At 48.6% G+C, this 8,747-nt stretch overlaps 1 protein-coding gene across 1 annotated transcript in view; it reads left to right on the top strand.

Moving 5' to 3' along the window:
* The window catches only part of LOC119440572 (collagen alpha-1(VII) chain), a 267,441-nt gene that overhangs the window by 120,238 nt on the left and 138,456 nt on the right, over positions 1–8,747 (top strand). The window lies entirely within an intron of this gene.

Genomic DNA, 8,747 nt, shown 5'->3' with positions numbered 1-8,747 from the left:
AACGAAACCAAAAATACTAGATTCAAGACAAAATTGGTTTCAGCGAAGCGAATCGGCTTACTTGCAGCTCGAAATATGTATTCTGGCAGCAATGATGTCGATTTGGCAGTAAGAAACGACACTTTCTAGACACGCATCTGCATTTCGGCGACCGGCTTGGCTGGCCCACAGCCGGCAAGCCAACATACCGAAGCCGTGTGACCACTGTGATCGCATATCTGCATAATTAACTACGACACAAAGCACGTGTTTGCAGTCTAGCATTGTTTGCGTGCTATGTATATATATGCAGTGCCGTCATCTGCTACTATGCCAGGTGCGCCCTCAGCTAGAACAACGAAGGAAATAAAGATGGTAATGGGGCATATAGGCTGTGATCAGCTCTTCAGCATACATGTCGTCGATCTTCCTTTCTCGCTCCATAGTGGTGACCTAGGACTGAAACATGACTGAACCTAGCGACAATGCTGCACGTCAAGGCCTCGCCTCCCCGATATCGCCGAGGTGCGATTTTGGCTGCCACCCTTTTGGATGCAGAATTCCCAGGTGTGGTTTCTACAGGCCTAAACGCAATTCCACCTGCACTGGATTGCTTCGCAGACTACATAGTACTAAAAATTGATCTCGTCACTAACATGTAGTAGTCAACGACCTCATTGATGTCCTCACCCACCCTTTGGGTGAAAACCCCTATGAGCGCCTCAAAGAAACGATCCTGATTCGTACCGTACATTTGGAACGCACTCGCCTGCAACAACTCTTGACCAGCGAAGAACTTGGTGATAGATGCCCCTCCAAAATGATCGACATAGGGAAATTACATGTACTTACTAATTGAGTTAAAGAAACAATAAATTAATGGAAATGAAAATGGATGAAAGAACGACTTAGACAGGCAGACAATGAATCCTTTTGTCATGATTTCATTATGCTACAGAAAGAAAAATCTCGCTGACACAAGGAGACCATTAAAGTTCAGCACTCGGCGTCCAGCCACGCAGTTTAGCAAGACGGCAAGTGTCTGAATGTTATTTTTCTGTAGTGTTTAATGAACACGTCTTGGTTACATTAAAGCATAGTAATTAATATGCATGCATCATGCGATGTTTATGTAACGATTGGTGATGAAGGTGGTTCATAATGTACATTTACAGCAGGCCCTGCACACTGACTGTCGAGAAAATTACATAGACATTTGCACGGCCTCTGAATAAATAATCAACGCAGATGAACAAATTGGTTAAAAATGGTTAAATTACTGCCTCGAAAGCACAACAGCCAGACATAACATCCCGCGTGCCTTTCTGCAGTAGACAGTCTGCATTCAGTGTACTTAGCAAAACTACGCAGGCTTAATCTTGCGGATGTCCTTTTGCAAACCGAAACCAGACATAATACTTCCGCAGGTCATTTTGGGCGGACGTCCATAGGATTTTCATTTTCGGACAAAAAATATCGCCCAGACTTTTACGTCTTCCGATAATCCGTCGGACATCCGCTATCGGCTCCGGACGTTCGGTTCTTTCCCGGATGTCCTGCCGATATTCGTTGTCGAATGGGAAGTGGTGTGCTTGGAGAATGCAAGGAAAAGGAAGGGAACGAGCGCTGCAATTGAAGAGGTATCCTTGCGGTCCCGGAGTCGTGTGATCGCGCACCAGCTGCATCGCATTTAGGGAGTGTGTGTTGCCTGGGCAGATGTGTCCTCCAGGAGCTTCTAAGTGCTGTTCATCAACCAGGTGGCCATCGTAACACTGTCTTGGGGGGGGGGGGGGGGGCGCTATTCGAACTGAAAGAAAACAGAGAGAGTGGAACTTTAGTATTCGCCAAGTTTAGGAGAAAAAAATGTGTAATACAACACCACTACTTCCAGGATTAGATAGTCGATGCCTTGAACGCGAAGCCCGCCTTATCACTGTCATGGAGGGAAAAAAAAGAAGAAAAAAAAAAAAAAAAAAAAAAAAAACGGGCGAACGATGCCTTCCTCGCGATGCCTGCTCCGCTGTTTCCCAACATCCATAGCAGAAGCTGGATGTGGATGACACGAGATGTGCTCCATCAAACTTGCGGTAAAAATGCACTGTCAATTCACAAAAAACGCCGTTTAATGGATTGGAGCACAACAGTAATTCAACCCCCAATGTATTTCTTTGCAAAGTTCCGGAATTAATATCTCGAAACTAGTGTCATCCTCGGAATTCCTTCCAAGTGGATCCCTTGCGAACTCCCCGGCTACAATTTGTAAGTTGCAACATGTGCCGTAAGGCCATTAGTTGAAAGCTTAATTCGCGATTTTTTAAAAAAGTTAAGCAATTATGTATTTAGATTTTTTTTGTGCAAATAATGTCCGCCAATTGTAATCCCGCTCAAGGATAACAATTGTACTATTTGCCATAAGTGATCTTCAAGAATTGGTTAGAAATACTCGCCTAAACACCCGGTATATGGATCATTGACAAACGCCCGAATAAATAATTTTTAACGAGCCAACTTTCCAACCAAGTTATTTCTTTGGATGAGAAAAGTACGTCTGAATAATTTCGCTGTGCGGCGAAAAGGGGGGGGGGGGGGGGGGGGGGGGGGGGGGCGAGGACTTAAGGACACAAATACTACGCGCATCTGCAAGTCCACGTGTTTTTCTGTACTTCCAGTTAATTCCAGGATGAAATCTCGGGACTGAATCATCTGAAATAGACTGCCTACTTATTTCTGAATAATTAGTTTTAGGCAGTTGCTGCAAATAAACTGCAATTTCGGCTTGGCTTTAGAGGTTTTTACCGAAGGACCAAGGTTATCGTACCATAAAGGAGCTTTGAGAGAAGTGGCAACTTCAGCCTGATTGGCAGCTCACACTTTGCCGGCATTCAGCGGGCTCTCCGCACTACTAGATATGCGATCCCAGCACGCGGCATGCGTCGACGCGCTACCCTGCGGCAACGCCAAACACGGCGTACGCGCTTCGTGCAGTGGCGTCTTGCGAGGAAGCCAACAGCACATACGACGGGGGCACGTGGTGGGGGAGAAGGGATTCGCCTTCCGCCCTGCCCGCTTTCAAAAGCATGGTTTTAAGTCGCAGCTCTAACCATAGGTGTTAGCATAACCTTCCTATATATATGTATATATATTGTGAGCGCGAACCATAACTGACTCTTCTTCATCTCTACACATCATCACTTGTACAAATTCCTCATCTGTATTTATCATCATCAGCCGCACAGCTTGTTCTTCGTCGTAGCTCGAGCTCGGCTGGAATAAACGGTTCCTTAATTATAAGTGGTGGAAGGTGCCTTTCTTTCCCCGAGACCTATCGCTTTTCTCACTGGAGCTCCGCTAGGGTCACCGCATTCCACCTAGCTTCTGCCATGTCTGCCCAAGACAATCCGAGCACGTCCGCTACTACCACCCCAGCACAGCCTTCGCCATCCGTCGTGGCCATCCACAACTGCCACCGTGACCCACCAGTCTTCGCTGGTCTGCGGGGAGATGACGTCGAGGAATGGCTCCAAAACTACAACCTGGTAAGAGACTTCAATAAGTGACATAACATGGACATAACTCACAGAAGTTGCACAGTGTTGCCTTCTACCTCACCGATGTTGCGAAAACCTGGTTTTGGAGCCATCAGCCTGATCTCCCCGACTGGGAAACGTTCACGCAGCAACTTCGTCAGATGTTCGGCGCTTCCGGTGTCCGCACTGAGGTCGCGAAGAAGAAGCTCGGTGAGCGCGTCCAGTTTCCCGTGGAATCGTACACATCATACACTGAGGATGTACGTACGTACTAGCTTTGTACACACGTGTCAACGCCACTATATCCCAGACCGACCGAATACGGCATATTATTAAAGGCATAAACACCATCGTCTTGAGCGCACTCGCCACGCAAAATCCTGCCACCATCCAAGATGTAATAGCCACTTGCCAGCGCCTAGAGGAACTTCAATCTCTACGGCTATGCTCGGATAACACAGATATTCGTCTGTCTTCAGCAGTAAAATTGCGCACGATCATACGTGACATCGTTCGCTGCGAATTTGATGGGCGGTGCTCTTCCTCTGCGACAGAAACTGGCGTCGCCCCTTCTACCGGCTTACCCGAGATAATCAAGCAAGAGATCGCCTCTGCGTCGCGTCTAACGTGCGCCGACGGCCCCTGCGCTCGACAGGTGCCAACATACAGGTTTTTTTTTTTTTTAGCTGCACCAAATTTTTAAAATGAGAAAAATACATATCTTGGTCACGTTATGTTTACCATTCGAGTGCACCGATAGGCGGCCTCTAGATACAGAGAAATTTCCGCACTTACGTGTGTAATTAGCGAAGTTACGCTAATTAACTTTCTAATTATCAACAATAGGTGACTACAGCAAATGAGTACTTTAGGGCCCGTCCTCGACACTACCTATCCCAACGATCAAATTTTGAATAGCGGAGTTCATGTGGGAGCTACGCGACCAATTAGTTCCCCTCGGCAGGCTCCTTGAAACCGAAACTGGCCGCAAAAAGAGCGTCTGTGTCGTCGATGTCGCCGCCACCCTGCCTTTCGTCACGTCTCCGAGGTAAGCGCCGATCCGACCCGCGAGCAGCTTGCGTTATCTCCTTGCTGTCTGCGGCGTTCGCAGTCGACGCTACAGACTGATATGACGCCGTGCCTGCAGTATCTAAAAGCCCAAGGAGCGGGGTTGGCGCTACAGCGCAACGTGGCGCCCGACGGAATGACGAAGTAAATTTGGCGGCCCGCCGGCATTGAAGCGTTAAGTGTTCGCGTAGCTCCCACATGAACTCCGCTATTCAAAATTTGATCGTTGGGATAGGTAGTGTCGAGCACGGGCCCCAAAGTACTCATTGGCTGTAGCCACCTATTGTTGATAATTAGAAAGTTAATTAGCGGAACTTCGCTAATTACGAACGTAAGTGCGGGAATTGCTCTGTATCTAGAGGCCGCCAATCCGTACACTCAAATGGTAAACATAACGTGACCAAGATTTACATTTTTCTAATTTTAAAAATTTGGTGCAGCTAAAAAAGAACACCCTGTATATGCCAACGTCGCGGCGCTCCCTCCGGTCACCGCGGCCCCTCTACCAACGAACCACTATGTTCCTGTGGCTTCATTGTCGCCACCAGGGCACGTACAGCCTTACCGCTCCGCTTCCTGCTCGACCCATTTGCTACTACTGTGGCTACCTGTGGCATATCTCCCGGTTTTGTCGACGGCGTCAACAGGATGAGATACGTGGTTATACACCCGAAGAGCGAACAGGCGTCTGTCCAGCAACGGGCTACCAGAGATCCTCCTACCGCTCTTCATTTCACCGATCATCCTCTCCTCCGTACCCTACCAACACGCCTCTGGGGAATCTCGCCGCATGTCGCCTTCTCCACGTTGTCGTTCCGTATCACCTCTCTGACCTACTTCTCATGTCTCCAACGGCCACTCGGAAAACTCTCCGATGCAGTTTTAGGAGGGGAAACTGCATCTACCGGACAGCCTACAATTCCTCCAGAGCGACCGTCGAACTTGTTGTCAGTGTTTACGGAAGGTGTGCCCGTCTAGCTCTCATTGACACAGGTGCCGCCATTCCGATTATTCGGGCAGACTTTTGTTCCCCCCTTTGGAAAGTGATGACGCCTTATTGCGGCCCGTCTCTTCGTGCAGCGACCGACGCCGTTCTTCGTCCCATCGCGCAATGTACAGTTCGAGTATTCATTGACGGAATACGTCATCACATTGTTTTGCTGTTTCCCGAGTGTTCCCACGAAGTTATTTTAGGATCGGATTTCTTGTCTTCGGCGTTCGCTGTTATCTCTTGTCGCGAGCGTGTCGTGCACCTGAATGCCACCGGTTACTCTCTTCCTGATTATGAAGAACGCATGCGTCTAGTCACCTCCTCCGATTATGTTCTTTGGCCATCTAGAGAAGAAATTTTAAGTGTCAATTCCGGTGACATTCAGGATGGTGACGATCTCATTCCTCTTTACGGTCATACGCTATCTAGAGGAATTCTTATTACTCTTGGCCTTATTCGCTTCTATTATGGCTCTGCATTCCTCACCGTACCGAATTACCGAACCTCGACTGCTACCCCGCGGATCAAGTGTCACTTGCGCTGTTGATACACAGCCTAATGCAGTTGTTGCCCTTTTTACTGCGCTACCGGAGTCAACGTCATCGCCACTCACTGCCTCTTCCTCACCGCTGTCGGCAACCATAAGTCCTGACCTGATCCCTGCCCAGAGTCGCGATCTGCTCGCACTATTAGAAAAAAACATCGTTTCTTGTTCGACATCAATTCGCCAGCCCCCGGTATGACAGCTGCTGCGACCTATCGCATACACACTGACGGCTCCCGCATTAATTGTTCACCGGCGGCCATATCGCGTGTCTCACAAGGAGCGCGAAATAATCGAGGAAAATGTATTGGACATGCTTCGACGGAATACGATATATTACGACCTTCCTCGAGCCCCTGGTCCTCTCCAGTTGTTTTAGTGCAGAATAAAGACGGTTTAGTGCGTTTTTGTGTCGATTACCGTGCTCTGAACAAAATCACGCGCAAGGATGTTTACCCTTTGCCACGGATCGACGACGCACTAGATTCTTTACAGGATGCCGAATATTCTTCTTGTCTTGATCTTAGATCCGGCTACTGGCAAATACCGGTGTCAAAGTCCGACAAGGAGAAAACCGCTTTTGCCATCCCAGATGGGCTATACGAGTTTAATGTGATGCCCATTGGGCTCTTCAATGCGCCTGCCACCTTCGAAGGCATGATAGATAATGTCCTGCGCGGTTTAAAATGGAAGACCTGTCTTTGCTATCTCGACGACATCGTAGTGTATTCAACCACGTTCCCAGAACACCCGCAGCGTCTTGAACAAGTCCTAACGTGCCTCGCAAACGCTGGCCTACAGCTCAACAAGAAAAAAATGTACTTTCGCAGGCAAGACTATCAAAGTTCTGGGGCACTTAATCAGCAAAGAAGTCATTCGATCGGACCCTGAGAAACTTTCCGCCGTCCTTGAGTTTCCTCGTCCTCTGCGCCAAAAAGACCTGCGCAGTTTTCTCGGACTGGCTTCGTACTTCCGGCGCTTCATACGCAACTTCGCTGCGCTTGCGTCTTCGCTCCATCAGCTCCTCTCAAACAACGCGCCATTCGTTTGGTCCGCCGAATGTGAAAGTGCCTTTTTGACGCTCCAGCAATTCCTGACGTCCGACCCGGTACTGCGCCACTTTGAACAAAGTGCAGCTACTATCATTGACACTGACGCCAGCAGTCATGGTCTCGGTGCTGTTCTCCTGCAACGTGACACCACCAGGGGCGGATCCAGGTTTTTTCTGAGGGGGGGGTCAGCTTCCGTCACTGATGATGATGATGATGATTGTAGCCTTGCTTATTTACCGAAATTCACCGTTTATGCTCACGACAAACCCGCGTTTTATACGGCTAGAGCAACACCTGTAGCCCGCCGTGGTGGCTCAGTCAACGTTAGGGCGTTGCGCTGCTGAGCACGAGATCGCGGTATCGAATCCCGGCTGCGGCGGCCGCATTTCGATGGAGGCGAAATGCAAAAACGCCCGCGTGCTTGTGTTTTAATGCACGTTAAAGAAACCCATGTGGTCAAAATTAATCCGGAGCCTTCCACTATGGCGTGCCTCACAATCAGAACTGGTTTTGGCACGTGAAACCCCAGAAAGAGGAAGAAGACCTGTAGCGAAGCCAGGTATCGGTTTCTCCGAGGCCATAGGAAAAGAACGTTACCGAATACAGCCATGTGCATATCGGCTGTGCCGGATAACCAAGTTTTATGGTTTTCTTAAAATTAGGCACTGGGAGGCACGCGAAGACCACCGGTACAATTAAGTTATGTGGCCAGGGGGGAACAAAGTGAGATGATAATTATCGCTGTGAGCAGCCCAATTAACTAAAATTGAACAATTATTTTTTGTCGACTGCAGTAAGTGTGTATGTTTGTATTGAAAACTTAGAGGCAGTCGTGTTTCTACACAGTATCAGTCGGAAGAATTATTCTAGCGCGTCCGTGCTCCGAGATATCCGACTCCAAATTTCAATTGTCGTACTGCGCAGAATTATCGAGTCGACGCAAGAGCGGTTTATGCTTTGTGTTGCTGTGGAAGGGAGGCATTTTGAACATTTTTAGGGCATTCACATCTTGATGGGCGAAGTGTTGTCATGAGATTTGTGCATGACAACAACAAACTGAAAGCAGCAGTATGAAATATTCGTTAGCATAGCTATAAAAGGTTTCTGCTGTTGATGGTGCAGTTGTTGCTCATGATTTCAATAAAACTTACCATACTTGGAAATCAGCAGTCACTTTATTTGCGTAGCCCAGGCAAGGACCACGCCCGGTCGTCTAGTCACCATTACGCAAACGCACTGCCCTCCGGCTTCTCCGCTCGCGCCATTATCTCGGCATGGCAGCTGCCGCCATCTTTACAGGCTGCGCGGGTCGCGTGTTACGACGGCGGTTACGGGTTCCTCGATTTTTTTTTTCATTTCGCCAGCCGTGAGGGGAAGGGGGACAGTTATTATCTTTGCCAATGCCTCCGCCCCATTGTCAGACACAACGCCTCACGCAAAAAGCCGCGTCACACCAGGGAGGAGCTTTGCGCCGATCCTCACTCTCTTGCAAGTTGCATGCGTAATCGTGCGACCCACAATTAAATATGGAGTTGGATATCTCGGAGCACAGACATGCTAGAAGAATTCTTCCAAGTGAAACTGTG

The sequence above is a fragment of the Dermacentor silvarum genome, chromosome 2, assembly GCF_013339745.2.
Source record: "Dermacentor silvarum isolate Dsil-2018 chromosome 2, BIME_Dsil_1.4, whole genome shotgun sequence".
Taxonomy (NCBI): domain Eukaryota; kingdom Metazoa; phylum Arthropoda; class Arachnida; order Ixodida; family Ixodidae; genus Dermacentor; species Dermacentor silvarum.
The sequence above is the reverse complement of the archived record's forward strand: the minus strand, read 5'-3'. Positions and strand labels throughout refer to the sequence as shown.